Below are 18,860 nucleotides of genomic sequence, written 5' to 3'. Positions count from 1 at the left end.
CCTCTCAGTGTTAGACCTCGTGCTCTGTGTGATCTTGGACGCGGTTAGACTCGCACTGCTTGGCTAGATGATTCTTTAGACTTTAGCCTTGGTGAACACCCTTGTCATGCCTCTCACACTGAACTGGAGCAGGGCAGCGTCCTGTCCCCAAGTTGGTTCCTTGACTGACCACCACCACCTCTTCCTGGATTTCTGCCAGTGCGGGTGAAAGTGGCCTCATAAGCTCAGGTTACAGCAGTGAATGGGGAATGTAAACACGCCTTTGTTCTCGTGTGTGTAACTTTCCCTCCCCTGTGAATGAAACCCATTCCGTTTGGGGAAACTGGTGCTGAGCCCACATCTGAATAGCGTTAACAACAGGATTTCTCATTAATATGCTTTGTCCGTCCTCGCCAGCAAGACACCGTCCGGATGTTCTTGGCTGGAGGCTGGAACGCTTGGGTTTCTACCCTGCTCTTTTCTTATCTGTGATCCTCTGCTGAGATCTCTCTTCCCCATTTAATCAGACTCAGAAAAAAAAAGGGTGCATCTTCTGACTACTGTTTTTAATTGTAAGATTGCCATCTCTCACTCTCTGTAAAAAGATGTAACATAACATTTACTTTCACTTCAGTCATTTTTTAGAAAAATTTTGACCTTTCTTATTTGAGGGGGAAACTAAAAGCCATAAGTTGATGATTCTTATAAAATGTCTTTCTTCCTACAGATCTCATCTTTAAATGTAGATCTTAAACCATAAATATCCCCTGAAAATCTACTTGTAGAAAGTAATCTGGCTGAGACCTAAGTACAAGGCAGATCTAGATGAGATCACTGAGGAAAAGTTCCAAATAAATACATCTAAAATCTGATAGTCTCATAATTCTCTAGTTTCTTCTGTATAAAAAGTAGGGATGAAATGCCACACAGACTTAAAGCAGGCTGGCCATTGACTCCCGTGTTATGTGTTGTGTGCTGTCTGGGCACTGGGGATTCATCAGTGAACCAGACAGTGAAAACAATCTTTGCCCCACCCCTGCTGAGCTGACACTAATGGGAGAAGCGGGCAGTGGAGGAGGAAACTTAGTCAGTTACACACAGGTGCACACTGGAAGGGGGCAGGGGGTCTGAGGGAAGAGGAGTCCCTGAAGGACAGGGAGGTGGCCAGAGTCAGACGGGAGAGACGAGGACAGCGTGGTGGAGGGGGGAGAGGACACGGGCCAGGCGCCTCTCCCAGGTCATCGTAAGGCTTGTGGCTTTTACCTGGGTGAGGTGACCAGCCCTTAGAGAGCTTCCGATCAGGAAAGACCGAGATCCAGCTCCCCTGCTGACAGAATTGCTCTACCTTCTGAGTGGAGAGCAGGCTGTTGGGAGCCACAGGCAAAGCCCAGGCCTCCGTGGGCAGGTTGCCTTCCTGCACTTCCTGAGTTTTATGTTTGAGGCTGAGAGAGGTCAGAGCCTGTAAGTTCGCCTGCTGGGGATACTGAAGGGTAAACCATAAAGGACCCAGACGCTTTTTCAGTTGTCTTAATGCCACCTTTATTTTTCTAGACCTGAAATTAAGTCACCTGAAATTCGCTCTTGGTTTTTATTTTACATTTTGGCTTTTGCTTTACATTTTAAGTCAACTTCAGATTTTTTTTTATAGCTGATACTCTTATATCATCTGTTTAACGTTTGCCTCGTTAGCATTAATTTCACATGAGATTCTCTTGCAGATTTATTTATTTACCCTTTCTGGGATGCTTACCAGTAGAATCCATGCTCCACAAAAACAAGGAATTATATCTTTTACTGCATTTTTTACTAGGTCCCTAGGACCTAGGCACTGGTACATAGTAGATACCCAACAAATAATTTTTTCATAAGTTAATACTGTAGATACTATTTTGTATGTTTTCCATGTAATCTCGTGTCATAAAACTTTGACCATGTAATTTGGAAGTCTTCTAAAATGCAACATAGGTGGTTGCCTAATAATTTATTTTACAAATCTTACATAATTTGCTTTAAATTGTTTGTCCTATTTCTTCTGTTTTTATTATTTTAAATAACACTAAGGGGAACATCTTAGTATACGAATCTTTGCCCACACGAATCTTTGCCCACATTGTGTTTACTCCTTTAGAATATATTTATATATATAGTGCAGAGAAGGCGATGGCACCCCACTCCAGTACTCTTGCCTGGAAAATCCCACGGACAGAGAAGCCTGGTGGGCTGCAGTTCATGGCGTTGCTAGGAGTTGGATACGACTGAGCGACTTCACTTTCCCTTTTCACTTTCATGCATTGGAGAAGGAAATGGCAACCCACTCCAGTGTTCTTGCCTGGAGAATCCCAGGGACGGGGGAGCCTGGTGGGCTTCCGTCTATGGGGTCACACAGAGTCGGACACGACTGAAGTGACTTAGCAGCAGCAGCAGCATATATATAGTGACACGTTGTAACTCAGATGGGAAAGAATCCGCCTCCACTGCAGGAGACCTGGTTTCGTTCCCTGAGTCGGGAAGATCCCCTGGAGGAGGGCATGGCAACCCACTCCAGTATTCTTCCCTGGAGAATCTCATGGACAGAGGAGCCTGGTGGGCTGTACAGTCCATGGGGTCACAAAGAGTCGGACACGGCTGAGCGACTTTCACTTTCACTTCCATATATATAAAGAATTGCTAGTTGAAATCATTTAAATAATTTAAGGCTCTTAACATATACTGACAACAGAAGTATAACAGTTTCTACCCCCAGTGGCATTTTGGGGGAGCCCCTTTCTGCTGGCGCTTGCTCTCAGAGGCTGTCTCTTCTCATCCAAGTTCATCCCCTTGGCCTCCCACCTGCAAGGTCTCTGTTCCGCCCACCCAGTTACGGCTGTGCTTTCAGACCCTGACATTCTTACTCTGGGCTCAGCTCTGTTCACTGGGGCTCTGGGGGTCTCCTCCTCCAGGCTGGTAAGTGTTCCCTTTCCATCACGACCTGCTCCTCCTGCCCTGTTCCCTGTGGAGACAAGTGAAGGTTGGGGGTGTGGGAGCCACTCTTAGTTCTTTCCCATTTCCTCTTTAGTGATGAGCTACTTTCCAGGTGACTGAAATTTCACCTGTCTTTCTGGGTGGTTATCATTCCCCCCTATTTCTGTCTCCTCCCATGGGCTGTGTTTTTCCTCCTCAGTGTGTTTCAGATGTGGCTACTGCAGGGTGTGACCGGGGGCTCGGGAGACTTGCATGTGGACGCATCGTAAACTGTGATAGCTGCGTGTATCTGTCTTGTTTGCATGAACAGGTCCCCTTTGGGAGAGGGGGGCGGCGTTTATGGACCCCTTTTTTATAGCGGCTGTGACTATACTCTGTCCCCAGGGAGAAAAAGAACTGACGTTACTTGTTGAATTGCTCGTGAAATCTTTATGTCAGGTTTAGTGGTAGACAGAAAGCTTTGAAATAGATTTTCATTCTGGAATACATAAAAATTGTCATGGTGATGGGAAGAACCCAGCCCTCTGCTGTGCATTTATATCCACTATTTCCATCTGATAAGGTGCAGATTTCTTAAGTATTTTTGTGCATTTATGTGATATTTTTGATCCAAATTTAAGATTCAGCATATTGAATGAAACTAAACAGTAGTCCTAATTTGGTTATGGCCTGTTTGGTGTCTGGCAGTATGCTGATTGCTGACTGTGTGGTAATTTGGGAGGCTGTAATATTGTTCAGTCCGAGTTTGAAGAGGAAGGATATTGTTGTGAGGAGGCCAGAGTGACTGCCCTCATATCTGAGTTACATCTGTCCTTCTCCTGAAGGAGCTTGGACCTGCAGGACTCAAGGTGTAAGTGAAGAAGTACCCACGCTTTCCGGCAATTGTAGAAACTCTGTGGGTCCCTGTAGGGGCCGACTGTGGTCCATGTGAGGGTCAGGGTTGAGAGAAAGTCAGGGTTGAGAGAACAGGTGGGGCTGGAAGTTAAAGGAATGGACAGAAGCCAGGGGCATATGGGAATCCAGGTGGGTCATAGCAAGGAAATAGACACCATGGTCAGGTTTCCAGGTTCTCAAGAACCAACACACAGTCAAAAGCCAGGGACCATTTATAAGGGTGAAAGCAACTTGAATCATTGCTAAGGAAACCTCCTTTATATTTACTAATGATGGCCTGGGATGGACTTTCTAACATAGCTGCAGTGAGGAAGGCGAGGCCAAAGCCAAGAGTCACACCAGGGTTGGGATGTGAACTCGGACCTTGGTCTCCACGACGGTTTCTTTATAGGAGATGTCGTAACACTGGTCCAGTGTCCTCTGTGGTGTGCATGGTGTTACTCTAGACAGCATGAAATGTAAGCTTCTGTTTTTACCCTCCAGAGCTTCTCATTGAGGTGAGAAGACAGAGCCTCTGCGTCCAGAGGGAAACCTCAGTGGGAAGAAGAGGCGTTGGGTGTTTACCTGGGTGCTTGTCCTGAGTTCTGTTGAAGCCGGAGGAGGGGGTGAGCGGGCTGGCCTGGGGGTGCTTAGGAAATGTTATACTAGGTGGGACTTCAGTGAGGAGGATGTTGGGAGGGCCCTTCCCCCTCCCACCTTTCCATGCTGTGCACCCCTGTAGCCCATTTCCTCATGGGTAAGCTTGTTAATTTCTGCCTTGCTTGTTGGCATCATGCTCGTTGTAGAGATTAAACGGGACGATTTATGTGAGAGCCCTTTGTAAATGGCACCATGGATTCAGATGTAAGGTGTTATTAATAATTTGCCATTTGCAGCAGGAGCCTGTTGGATCACAGCTCTGTTTTAATTCATTCATCATATGTAAATGAGGTTGTATTCTTGCAATCAGAGGTGTTTGATGAAGGTCATGATTAGACATTGAGGGAAGGAGTCAGAGACTGCTTTTTAGTAAGGTTAGTGTATGTCTGAGATCTTACAAACTTACAAATACATAATTAGTACTGAAAATTAATGTTTAATGTGAATCTGGAGGGTTTTACATTTTTGGTTAATAAAAAGAGGAAATATATCTGAAGAGTAAGTTACTGAGCTGTGAAAAAAACAGAGTCCATTTAGTAGCAAAATCACACGATGCTTCTCATTCCACATTCTAGAACAGACTATTTTTAGCATCTGTTTGAATCAGTGATGAATCCCAGTTACAGGATTCAGTAATTAAAGCAGAGAAAAATATAACATTGTGTAGGCAAGAAAATCTTTTTACTTGAGTTGACTCTGTCTCAGGGTTCAGACTGCTATCCTCAGGGTCTGCCCAGAACTGTCGGTCTGTCATCCCCGAGGGGGTCACAAACAAGAAGAGAGAGCCAGGACCTCAGCCAAGGACACAGTGTCCCCTTTTTAAGAAGGGACGTTTAAAAAAAATGCTTGGGATGTCTTTAATGGGTAAGCTCGTGGTAACTGTGTCATCTGCAGGGCTCTGGAAGAAGCGCTCAGGGGTCCCGGGCGTCCCCCTGTTTGCCTGTCCTCGGGCCCTCCACGATGGTCAGGCCCGTCCCTCTGTCTCCTGCCTCGGTCCTGCGGCTTGGTTGTTTTTTCCGTTCTCCGGCTGCCTGTGAATATTGTGAAAGCACAGGGCGCACAGCTGCCAGTTGGTCCCGGTCCACATTTGTATCTAATGGTTGTGGATTGTTCCATAACGTTGCTAAACAGCTCTCTGAAAACTTGCTCCCAGTCAGCAATCTCTGCTCGAGCTGGGAGCCTTATTTTATCCTGTGCAAGTTATTATTACTTTGTCTTTTATGCCCCTTCTGCAAAAGCTCATTAACTGTTGGGCTGCATTGAATCGGGGGTTCTGTTGACCCAGATTCTCCTGCCACTCCCCTGGGCGGAGCCCAGCCCTTGGGGTGGTGACCACGGGACTGACACCAGGGCACGAGGCACCTGGCTGAAGTAGGTCATGAAGATGCAGTATGATTTTTTTTTTTAACCAAGGCATTTGGGAAAGTTCACTTATTTGACAAATGCCTTTTGATCATTGCTTGTGTGCCAAGCATTGAGCCAGGTACCAGGAATTAAAAGACCTTTGGGAGTGAAGAGTGGTTTTAGGACTTAGGTGGCTGCCCACAGCCAGACCTCTCTGCCGTGAGTGTTAAAAAGGTTATATATGTATGTGCTAAGTCGCTTCAGTCGTGTCTGACTCTGTGCAACCCTATGGACTGTAGCCTGCCAGGCTCCTCTGTCCATTGGATTCTCCAATACTCGAGTGGGTTGCCGTGCCCTCCTCCAGGGGATCTGCCCGACCTAGGGATCAGACCCGTGTCTTTTACGGCTCCTGCATTGGCAGGCAGATTCTTTACCACTAGTGCCACCTGGGAAGCCCTAAAAACATTATATATATATTTATAAATGCTTAACAGTCATAGTTGGCAGAAGCAACAAATAATTAGAAAATCCACTTTTCCTTTGAAAACTCATTGTTTACTGTGAATTTCCAAACTTTTTCAGCCTGAGTTCTTTGGTCTCGCAGTAGCAGCTCGGGTATCTTGTGCTGTGGTAATGAATAACCAGGCAGACGTAAGACCAGACCTAAATCCGGGCTTCTTCGATCGTCATGGTTTTAGACTCTTGTGTGCTCATTTACTGGTTCACTGTTTGTTTTGTTCTGGACCCAGGATGGTTCAGGAGGTCTCTGAGCTCCTTTCTGTGTAAAACCCTGGGGGTATAAGGATGAGGTGACCCTCCCGCAGCCCGGGGGGTAGTCACAGTGCCCAGGGACCAGGCAGGGCCAGCACCGGGTCAGTGATGGAGGCTCTCGGGGCGATGTTACCTTGTGGGAGGCCAGCTTGTCCCAGGGATCATTCCTTTGATTCTTGGTCTCATTTTTGTATTCCAGGGAATTTAAGCTTAAATAACCTGCCCTAGAGGGTGTAAGTGGGAGCCCAGTCTGAGCTGGATTCTGGCTCCAGAGCCCACCACACCATGCCATCTTGCATTGCCCAGCTGGTTTGGTGGGCACAGAGGAGGGGGCAGGCTCCACCTGCAGCTAGCAATGTAAGTGATCACTCTGGTCAGAGGGGGGCCGAGGGTGTACAGGTGGGAGGGCAGGTGTGGGAGATGCAGGTGGGGAGGAGGGGCAGGTGGGGAAACCTGTGGAGCCTGCCCAGGAATTGGCTGTGCCACCCTGTGGGGTGGGGTGGTGTGGTGTGGTGCTCATCGTGCGGGGACCCCAAGGAAAAGCCAACGGAGCAGGCAGGCTGGCCGCGTTAATGGGAGGGTGCACTGCGGCCCCCAGTGCCTCTGACGCACGTGCATCTGTGAAGGGCAAACTGGAGCACCTGGGGAAGGCCAGAGGGGCTGGGAGCCCTCCCCTGCCTTCAGATCCTTGGAAGCTTGCAGAGGTGAGGGGTGGCTGAGGTGGATTCTTTGGTTTCCAAGGGCAGACAGAGAGCACGGGTTTGAAGTGATAAAGATGCAGGCTTGAACTGAATACAGGTGTTCACAACGAGAGGTTACAGTGTCCCCTGCCTGGGCAGTGTTCAGGAGAAGCACCCAGGGGTGAGGCGACCCAGAGGGGAGCCTGCACTGAGCAGTGAGTGGCTCTCTGGCCCTTCCTGCTCCAGCCACTGCATTTCCAGTAGCTGCCCAGACCTCGGCAGAGAGGACAGACGCTTTGTTTTATGAGCAGGCTCTGGACCTGGGAACTTTCTGACCCTCTCATGATGCCTTCATATTTAGGTGGTGGCAGAGCACTTGTCTATATTGACCTGGCATCGTCCCTGTACCTCTGAGGACAGGAATCAGTCTTGTGGTGTCACTTTATTCCGCACACACATCTAAGTCTTGTCTTGTTTGCGGCAGCTGGTCCTATCCTCCCAGGACACTGTGCGGGTCGCTCTGGCCACATAGCGCTTTCAGGCCTCGTTTCCACCTGATTCGTGACTGTGTTTCTTATATGTCGTAGGAAGACGCTCAGTGATCGAATGGATTGTGAGGCGTTGATGTGGCCCAGATCTCCATCTGGGTTATTTGAGTCTCCGGCTGGGGATTGTTAGCCCAGAGGTATGGGCCAGCCGTGGCTCTCTGCACAGCCAGCCGCGTTGTATCAAGAATTGATCATTTTGTCTTCCTGTTATACTGGGTAGTTATTGATTATGTACTCTTGCCTGGCAAATCCCATGGACAGAGGAGCCTGGTAGGCTGCAGTCCATGGGGTCGCTAGGAGTCGGACACGACTGAGCGACTTCACTTTCACTTTTCACTTTCATGCATTGGAGAAGGAAATGGCAACCCACTCCAGTGTTCTTGCCTGGAGAATCCCAGGGATGGGGGAGCCTGGTGGGCTGCCGTCTCTGGGGTCGCACAGAGTCGGACATGACTGAAGTGACTTAGCAGTAGCACCAGCAGCATTGATCATGAAATGAAGGGGGAGAAACTATTGTTTTTATGATCCTAGCATATAAATCTGTGATACATACTTTTTAAATGAACAAATACTTAAAACTGGGACAATTTTTCTTCATCTGCATCCTCATAATATAATTAATGTGGGTTTGTTAATTGTTAAATGAGTGTGCCTATTTGGGAGTGGGCTCTGAATGTCAGCCAATATTATTTTTGTGTTTTATACAGCAGTGCCTCTCATGCTGCTAGTTTTATGTGTACACACACACACACCCCCCATTCCTCCCGAGGGGAAGCTCTCAGAGCACCAGGACCATGTCTTACATGTACACACACACACACCCCTGTTTCTCCCCCGGGGAAGCTCTCAGGGCACCAGGACTGTGTCTCTCTCTTTCTCTCTCTCTCACACACACACACACACACACACACACACGCACACCCTGTTTCTCCCCAGGGGAAGCTCTCAGGGCACCAGGACCGTGTCTCTCTCTCTCTCTCTCTCTCTCTCTCTCTCTCTCTCACACACACACACACACACACACACACACACACACACACACCCTGTTCCTCCCCAGGGGAAGCTCTCAGGGCACCAGGACTGTGTCTCTCTCTTTTTCTCACACACACACACACACACACACCCTGTTCCTCCCCAGGGGAAGCTCTTAGGGCACCAGGACTGTATCTCTCTCTTTCTCTCTCTCTCTCACACACACACACACACCCCTGTTTCTCCCCAGGGGAAGCTCTCAGGGCACCAGGACTGTCTCTCTCTCTCTCACACATACACACACACACACACACACACACACACACACCCTGTTTCTCCCCAGGGGAAGCTCTCAGGGCACCAGGACCGTGTGTCTCTCTCTCTCTCTCTCTCACACACACACACACACCCACCCCTGTTCCTCCCCAGGGGAAGCTCTCAGGGCACCAGGACCGTGTCTCTCTCTCTCTCTCTCTCTCTCTCTCTCTCTCTCTCTCTCTCTCTCTCTCTCTCACACACACACACCCTGTTCCTCCTCAGGGGAAGCTTTCAGGGCATGAGGACTGTGTCACACACACACAGGGCACCAGGACCATGTGTACCCCTCGGCACTTCTACACAGGAGCTCCCTACGTGTTGAGCTGGGCTGTGGGGCCAGCTAAGTGTGTCCCTAGCGGCCCTGACCTGAGAGGTGTGAAATGACTCCAGCCACGGGAGCTGAAGCTCAGATAACCAACCTGAGAGGCCAGGCGGAGCAACACAGAGGTTGCTGTTTTATCATATTGTTAGACACACACTTCTAGCTAAAACCATTCCTGTTAGACATGCTGATGAGACGTTTCTCTGAAGATGATAGAGTCTGCATGTTCCAGGGTGCTCACCATCTTGTAAGTAGAGCTTGCTGTGTGCAGAGTGAAGATGGTTGATGCTGTGATCTCCTAGAGGGAGAGGAACTTAGACTCTGAGTCTGAGGAGGAAGGTGGCCCCGGAATGCAGTGCAGAAACCACCATCCTGGACCACGTGTGCGTGTCATATGTACTCAGCTCCCCATTTCCAGAAAACTGGAATTCAGAAGCTTAGGCGGGATGGCAGGGACCGAAATAGTAAACAAATCCTGATACAATCAGATTAGGTTAATTATTGGCAGATTACCAGTGAGTTATTTAGACACAACCTGTTCTCAGGTTAGATGTTTTCACATCACAGAGTTCCTTTTTTTGTGTTGACTTTGGATGTTGTAGGAACTAAGAGGAAAGGGCAAAATCCCAGGGACAGCTTTATTATCATTGACCTTTTAAAGTGCTGTTTAGAACAAAATGCGTTATTTTGTAAGTAAATTCAATCATGTCTTTCACAGAAGAGTGTAGACCAAGTTCAGCTGAACCGCTTAGAAGCTGAGTGGCCTGTAATGTATCTGAAATGGCCTGAACTGAGGATCAAGCCACTCTCCTCTCTCTTCTCTGCCTCCTTTTTTTAGAAAAAGACATATCTTTCTAGACAGATATTTACCCTGGCTCCGTTGATTATCCTTGATCTACATTATGACTTGCTGTAGTTTCAAAATAATAGTTTTTCCTTATTCTTTATTTTTTCTCCCCCCTCCTTTTCTTTTTTTGTACTTCACAGGATAAGGGATTTTAAGTTAATAGCAGTGTTTTAAGGATTAGGCTGTGATCTGGTGCCAACATGAGTGCACTCTGATGCCCCCATGTTGAGGAACTTTGCTGGAGGCCTGACCGGTCAAGGACAGCCACAGCTTGGTGGGATTTTACAGGGAGGAGTCCTTAAGCTCACTCAGTTTGTTCCTCTGTCCTTTGACTTCTTCATCCATCTTTTCAACAAAAAATTGCATGTCTGCGTGCCTTTCTCTTGGTGTTCCCTTTCCCAGATCTGGTGACCACCCCTCAGCTCAGAATCACAAGCCTGCAGCGTTAAGAGCTGCACTGTTCCATCTCTTGGCCACTAGCCATGCATTGCTGTGCACTTGAGTGTGTGCGTGCTAAGTCACTTCAGTTGTGTCTGACTCTTTGTGACCCCATGGACTATAGCCCCTCTGTCCATGGGATTCTCCAGGCAAGAATACTGCAGTGGGTTGCCATGCCCTCCTGCAGGGGATCTTCCTGACCCAGGGATTGAACCCTCATCTCTTGTGTCTCCTGCATTGGCAGGCGGATTCTTTATCACTGGCACCTCCTGGAAAGCCCCATGTATTGCTGTTTAATGTTAATTAAGAAATAAAATGGAAAACTCAGCTCCTCTGTAACACTTGTCAAGGTCAAGCAATCACTCAAGTGCTGTCTGTGGCTCAGGCTATGCATGGACCAGTGTCCATCTGTGGAGCGCGTCCATTGCTGTGGGGCGGGGGTGTGTATGGAGGAGCTGAGCCAGGCAGTGCTGCCTCTGCCCCAGGCCCACCCCTACCCCTGGGACACCCCAGTGCCCATCTGCTCCATCACCCAGCACCCACGCCTCTCAAGTTCACTCCCATTAAAAACTTCTCCCCTGTCTCATTGTAGGTCTTGGTTATCTGTCATCTGAATTAAGGCTGTGGTGTTACCAAGGTTGTGAATTCCTCCCACATTCCCCATGGCTGTCACTCCCCCCTCGTGCTCTCTATGTCACACACATACCGTTGTCACATTGAATGCTGATTCCTCATCAATAGGACTTTTCTTCTGGGGTACCAAGAGGTTCTTGTGGGTGCAGTATGGGCTTTGACTTGACAGGGTGGGGACACACACATGAAGCCTGACACATCACCCCAGCAGGTAAATGTTCATTGAGCAGACAGAGGGAGGAATGGGTGGGTGAAGGAGGCCACTCTAGGTTGCACTGTGAAGGCTGGAGCAAATTTGGATGCACGGAAACCAGAAGAAAAGAGGCATTCATGGTGGGGACCATCACAGACCCACGCCTGTTGGCAGGAGGTGAAGGGCACTGTGCTCCCAGGAGTAGCTGCAGAGCGGCGTGTTCAGCACCATGGCCAGGGCTTCACCGAGGGACATAGACCTTTGAGCTACCGCGTTGATGGTGCAGCATATAACTGTGTTTCCCTGAGCTAGTGTGACATCTCTCTGTAGAGGCGCTACATTTCACACTTCACAGTCTTCACCTGTAACTTCCAAGGAGTTAAAGATTCACATTCCCCTGTAAAGTGAGGCAGCACATTCACAGAGCCGAGTTAATTCTTCAAGCCCTTCACAGCTCCTAACTTAGCTTAGAAGTGTTGGCCACTCAGTAGGAAAGAAGAATGCATGTGTGCATGTCCTGAGGAGGTCCTGTGATGCACGTTGTGTGATGTGGTAACTAAGAGCGATGGTGGTGGCCAGACCGCCTGTCCGGACTCTCCCTCTCCAAAGCCGTGTCGTCTGGACAAGACACCTTCCTATCCCCAGTTTCCTCTTTTTTTTAATGAGGGTGTTTACCTGTGTCAACCAAAGAAAACCACGTAGCCTGAAAGTTGGGAGTTATGTTTCATTTAGTGGGGGGGTGTGCCCTACTGAGGACTAGAACCTTCGAGATAGCCTCGAAGTTTCTCTGAGGAACTGCTCCAAATGAACAAACATGTAGTTGAACATCAGAAGGTCACTAGCAATCATAAAAGACAGACGTCTCAAGATAATGATTTTAGTGCTTTTTTGTGTGTGGGAAGATGCAGGGATCTGGGCTCATGGAACGTAGTCCTTCATCCTCTGTCTTAACTGCTTAGGGCCGGTCTCCTGTTTTTCTCCATTCTGAATCCCCTCAGGGCTGACTTGTCAGGGCAGCTGCCGTGGCTGCTGGTTGGATGGTGGGTAGCGTTCTTTGTTTATTGAAACGGCACGGAGCATGATTCTGTCCTGCCTCGCGAAGGTTGAGTTAAATGTGAGTGACATGTTAGCATTCTGCTTAGTCTTCAGTGAGACATTTACCACTAGATAACTAATAACAGAATATTAGTTGCATAGCCTTTCACACGAATGGGGAAATCCACACTTGTGTTTCCCGAAGGAAAAGGTAACTGAGGGCTGTAAATACAAAGCGTCACCCAAGACACACGTGTGTGGACACTGGCCTTGCCCTTATGCACGGCTAGCAGATACATGAAATAACCTTATCCAAAGTGAAACATACATGCTGGGAGGTGATCTGGTTCAGGGGAAGTTTGGCCCGGATCATCTAAAACCCAGAGATACTTCTCTGTCTTTGAAAATAGGATGATCACTTATGCAAATGACTTAGGGAAAAGTCATTTTTAATTTTGCATAATCAAGCATCCGCCGTACAGCTGCTCCTGAGAAAGGGGAAGAAAGTCATGTGCTGCTGTTAATTTTAAGTGAGCAAACTAGGAGGACATGTGTGGATCAGAGTGTCATTAAACGATCTATTTTTTTTTTTTTCCACACTTTCAAAAGGGTGGTGATGATCCTAACTCTGGGTGTGCATTATCTGCCGGCCCACATACAGCTCACAACACAGCCCTTTCTAGACTTCGGGCTGCTCGCCTTCCCTAAGGACATTGCATCCTGTCCTTTCCTGGGCCTCCTTTCCTAGCTTCACCCCTCCCCACCCGCCCCTGATCTCCTGGGAAGCTTTTGCTCCACTCCACCCACTTCCGGGCCGCTCTGCCCTTTCCTGCATCTACTGTGCTGTGTTGTATCTGCCAGCATCGGCCGCCCTCACAGGGTTGAGCAGGTGTCTTCTCAGTGATTTTTGTGTCCGCAGTGTTGAAAAGAGGGGGGGGCCAACTTACGCCAGGTACTTGGAAAAGTTTTGTTGGATGAATTAATGCTTGTTCACTATACCTTTCTTAACTGTATTCTTCACAGTGAACCGTAACTCTGGTGGGAAGCTATACTGTTTTTGGTACTGCATTTGGTGAACAGTGTTTAATTTCAGGTGACTTTGCAGACTTGCTGTTACTCTCAGTCATCCTGGAAACATTAGGGTTAGTTCGGCCCACATGGAGTCTTTGTCACTGTTTTATCCCCATATGTACTATTGAAATATTTTTGAAGTAATCACCAAGATTTTTATGGACTTGAAATAAGAGTTCTTGTGCAAAGGGTTGGTATTCCATTAATTGAGGGCGGTCACAAGCCTGCAGTGTGTGTGAGCAGTTCCACTGAACAGACCTGTGATTTACTGGGCTTTTGTGTTTCTTCCCTTTGGCTGTTATTTACTCAAGTCCTTGAAGTTACTTGCAGAGCTTATTCCAAGAAAAGGAGTGGGAGTCATACCAGAATGCACATTCCTTATTAGCTCCCTGCTAATTAAAAAAGAACTAGTTCTGGGACTAGAGCTCCCTTGATGAAATAATCAAAATGTGAAATTTGAATTTTAAACTTTCTTGAAGACTCGAATGCATTTTGCTTGCCGGTATTTAATTTTATTTTTTCCTTTTTAGCTTTAATTTTGATTGCTGTTACTACTGATACCTGAGCCAGTGGTGATGCTACCTAGGGGACATTTCTGCAACCCATAAGTCAACAGCTACACGGTAAGAGTGTGTGCATTTCATCATTAAAGCCATTTAATTTCTATAACATTGTAGTTCAGAATGTTAATTTGAAATAGAATAGGATAAAGTATGTTAATGTTTCTAAATATTAAATATTAATACAGTTTAATATATAAATATTAACAGCCAGGCAATATATCAAGCTTTTGTTCCTAGTCAACAGTAAGAATTTGAAAGAGGAAAACTGAAGTTTGATATATTCATTTCCTGTTAATTTTTATGTGAACCATAAATGTGGCTATGCAGTTGCTGACTCATTAAACTGAGTCTCATTTTCTCCCCTGTATATTTTGCGCATTTATTTCAGAATCGTCCTAGTCAGTGAAACTAAGCAAGAAAAATAAATATAAGGTATATGGATAGGGAAAGAGTCGAAAGCAAATTCAGGGTTCCCCTCGCCAGGGGCCTCAGAAATGTGGGTTCGCCTGCTAGCCTCTGATACAGCAGGGAGGGTAGGGGCTGAGAGTCGCTGTTGAATACCAGCCCGTACTATCTACTACATTTTGGTTTCTGTGGTTGTGATCTAAAACTCACAAAAGCAAGGCAACACATTTATATCACTTGTGGGTTTAAATTACTATTTTCTTTTAAGTTTAAAGTTAAAAGTCAGCATCATCTATTGGGAGGTCTTATTTCGGCATTTTTCTTCTTTCTGTTAATGTAACTGGAAAGCTGCGTATAGTACTTAAAAGTTACGCATTGGTTTCAATTTCATTAAATAGCCTTTGCTTTTTAAAGAAAAAGGCTATCTGAAACAATGTTTAGATGTCCTCTCAAATTCTGTGAGACTATAACAGTGTTATTTGTTAACTCTGTTATAACTGTCACTTAGCTTTGGTGGAGTTAACAGTTGTTTTGTATGCTTGCTGTCCTGTTAGAATATACCGACATGTTTTGTGTAATAATATAGGATACACTGGAGGAGGGCACAGCAACCCACTCCAGTATTCTTGCCTGGAGAATCCCATGGACAGAGGAGCCTGGCAGGCTACAATCCATGGGGTTGCAAAGAGTGGGACACAACTGAAGCAATTTAGCACACACACACCATCTTGATAAGCTGCTGAAAACATTGGAAAACCTTCCTCAGAGCACCTCAGAGACCATGGACCCTCACTTGGTGATGCTGACAGAGGAGGTTAGTTGCAGAAACATACTAAGACTTTGGCACCTGCCACAGCTGGTTTGGAGTTGAAGTTCTTGCACTTACTAGTCATGTCACTCTGGATAAGTTACTTTTTTGAGCCCTGAGTTCTTAATCTGTTAAGTTTATCTTTATCTGCCAGCCTATAAAGTTGTAGTGGGTGTCAATGACATATAAAATGCTTATATATGTATTGATAACATGTTCCCATTTATCATGTGTAACCAGTTTACCATCATCAGTTTTATGATTTTGTTTCTTTGGTTGATTTTTTGTAAAATGACCTGTCCGAACTCGGGTTGGAAAAGAAGTTCCAGGCACAGATCATTTCAGAAAGGAGTGAGTTTATTGAGAACAAAGAGCAGAGATCATGTGGGCACCACGAGTGCAGTGGGCTGACCTCCTGACCGACCAGGGAAAATCAGTGCTTTTTGGGTGTTAATGGAATGCTTTTGAACTGTGGTGTTGGAGAACTCTTAAGAGTCCCTTGGACTGCAAGGAGATCCAACCAGTCCATCCTAAAGGATAAGGACTGATGTTGAAGCTGAAACTCCAATACTTTAGCCACCTGATGCAAAAAAATGACTCATTGGAAAAAGACCCTGATGCTGGGAAAGATTGAAGGCGGGAGGAGAAGGGGATGACAGAGGATGAGATGGTTGGGTGGCATCACCGATGCAATGGACATGAGTTTGAGTAGGCTCTGGGAGTTGGTGGTGGACAGAGAAGTCTGGCGTGCTACATTCCATGGGATTGCAAAGAGTCGGACACTACTGAGCGACTGAACTGAGCCAATTTGTATAGCTTAAAGACAAAGAAAATTCCTGCTGAAAGGGTGGCATTAGGTGATTGGTTAGGGTGCTATAGGGACAGTACTGGGATGGGCATTTTTGCCTAATTTGGAGTCAGGAAAACTGTCTGGTAAGGATCAGGGGGGCTATTTGGCAACAGTTACAAGGGGCCCAGTCAGTTCTGGAGATGACCTTAGTACTGGCCTCAGCTTCTGTGGCCTTGGGGCAGGACTCTGCATCACCTGGAAACCCGAATGATCCTTTTGGAGATGATCATAATCCACCTTTCGTACTGTGTTGGAACCAACAAGATGCCAGGTGTGCTATTTGAGACCGAGTGTTGCAAATTTTAGATATTTCACTAGTACATCTCTTCCTGCTTTCATAGTGCAAACAACTGAGTGTAGTTAACTAAAATAGCCATTCAGTTTATCTTAACTTTCTTTCACGAGCACAGCTTCTAGTTGCCAAAAATACTGCCATCAGGATGCTTTTGGTTTCTAAAAATACAGAGACTCTACAGATTCGTAGCATGTGTGCTGGGGAACAGTTGATAGGTTCTACAGATTTACTGCTATTTTGACCTTATTTTATGTCATTCATATGAATCACCAACATTTGGCTATTTTTGACCAACAAAAATGGTAATTTTATATGGTACAAGTTGATATTTCAGGCTATGCCGATAGTGTTTTCTTTACACGATTGGCAAATGATCTGCTTTTGTATCTTATAGTTCATTTCCTCCAGGACCTTAAATTTATTTTTAATGCATTTTGGACTTTTGTTAATTTCTTTGGCGAATGTCATTCTCAGATGGTTGCTGTAAAGGAGTAGGGTGGAGAAAAAGGAGAGCTGCATCTTTCTTAACAAGAAGAGGAGATGCTGACTTATCTCCAGGAAGACTCTCAATTTATGGTCAAGTGAGTGAACAGAAACAAAAACTAGAGCCTTTTGAGAATTAAACCTTGAGGTCATAGGTCATATAGTAGAGTCTGAGTCCCTGGGAATTCTTGGAGATTCATGTTTTTCAGAAAGCCCTGTCTCCCTCACACGTCTTAAAGTGTGAGGTTTCTCGATGGTTTCAGCTTCTTCATGTGTTCCTAGGAAAATAATGCAGTGGCCACTCAGCTTAATCTTGTGTTTGTCAAGTGTCTGTAGGTCACATGTTTATTGTACTTCGAATCAGAAATTTACTATTTTAGTTTTATTTAAAAGAGCATTCACGTAACAGACGCTTACTGTGGATCCTAATGAATACTGCAGTAATAATACGGCAGAAGGCAGCTCGTGAGCCTGGCCTGCTCATCACAGTCACAGCCCGGTCGTGGTGCTGATAAACCGTCCCCCCATTCCTGTCCAATTAAATAGGAGAGGGAGGGATGGGGCTAGTTCTTTAGTGTGTCAAGTAAGCCTCGATTCCTTCACAGGAGTAGTGTCTGGGGGTTTGGGGTCCACTTTTCGGCATTCCTGGCCTTGCTGGTGTGCAGTCTCATCACAGCCCTTGCAGGTGAGCAGCAGGGGTTGTTGCTTCTGTGTTGTAGGTGAGGACTGGGGTTTAGTGGAAGAACTCGGATTCGGCTCAGTGGTCCGGCTTGTCCGGCTGCAGTGCGGGAGGGAGGTGGGGCCCGGCAGAGCAGCTGCCTCTGCTCGGTGCTCACCCTCTTTGCAGTACTGACTTGGGGCCCGGTGAGAGGGGAACGCATCCCCTGAGGAGGAGGGAGCTCTGCAGGAGGAAACTTTTCCTCGGAACCGAGCTAGCGTTTCTGTCTGCCGGATTCACCGAGCCATTAACCGTGGCCGTTTGTGTTACTTTTCTGGAGCCATGCCCAATGAGTTGCTAAATTTATCTTTTTTCTGTGTGTGTGGTTTTTTTTGGTCTGTTGTAGTCTTTTGTCTCTTGTCTGTGGCTGACAGTAATTCTTTCTACCTGACCATCATGTCAGAATCTAAATAGGGAATACATTTCCAGGCATCTCCCAATTTGTATTCTGCTCTGCATCTCTCATCCACCCCCATGGATCCAGTTTTAAGCAGTTTTATTGGGCGTAACTGACCAACAGTAAGGGATGCGTGTTTGAGATGTCCCATCTGACGAACTCTGACCCGTACACATGGCCACGAAACCACCAGCACAGACCAGACGTGAGCTCGCACACCGTCACCATGGACGGCTCCTCTGGCCTCGGTCAACCCTCCCCAGGCAGCCTCCGATCTTCCCTCCGTCTCTTTAGATGGGTTTGTTTTCCAGAACGTGACTGTACAGGGAAGCACTCTCGTGTGTGTCTGCGCTTCCTCGTCTGACACCAGACATGTGGGCTTTCCAATGGCAGGCAGTTTCCAATGGAGGTGACACCAGCCTCCGGGCATGCAGTTGACCTCAGTTCCGACATGTGTCTGGTGGAGGGCAGTCACCCCACAGGTGAAGGGTCCACCCTCCACGACCCCCTGCCCACGCCCCACCAGCTTCCTTTGTCACCTGCGCTCTGGCCGACTAGCTGTAACTTTAAGGTTCCCACAGCCCCATCTGAGCTTCATGGTGCCCAGAGCCCAGGAAGCCAGTTTTCCCACCAGACTCACGGCAGGGTTGTTAGGAGGACCTTCAAGGATATGATGAGCAGTTTGATGATGAGAAC

At 47.0% G+C, this 18,860-nt stretch overlaps 1 protein-coding gene across 4 annotated transcripts in view; it reads left to right on the top strand.

The window, feature by feature from the left end:
• WASF3 (WASP family member 3) overlaps window positions 1–18,860 on the top strand; it is a 76,474-nt gene that overhangs the window by 22,066 nt on the left and 35,548 nt on the right. For 3 of the 4 annotated variants that reach the window (XM_086329658.1, XM_086329656.1, XM_086329659.1), the window contains exon 2: window positions 14,176–14,268. The gene's annotated coding sequence lies outside the window, so the exon portion shown is untranslated. Of the gene's footprint in view, window positions 1–6,787; window positions 6,946–14,175; window positions 14,269–18,860 lie in introns of all 4 variants that reach the window. The other variant, XM_086329657.1, reaches the window with a different exon arrangement.

The sequence above is a fragment of the Bos grunniens genome, chromosome 12, assembly GCF_055505025.1.
Source record: "Bos grunniens cultivar Pamir isolate PY7600 chromosome 12, Bosgru_T2T1.0, whole genome shotgun sequence".
Taxonomy (NCBI): Eukaryota; Metazoa; Chordata; class Mammalia; order Artiodactyla; family Bovidae; genus Bos; species Bos grunniens.
Note: the sequence above shows the minus strand (reverse complement) of the source record. Positions and strands in the feature narration are given on the sequence as shown.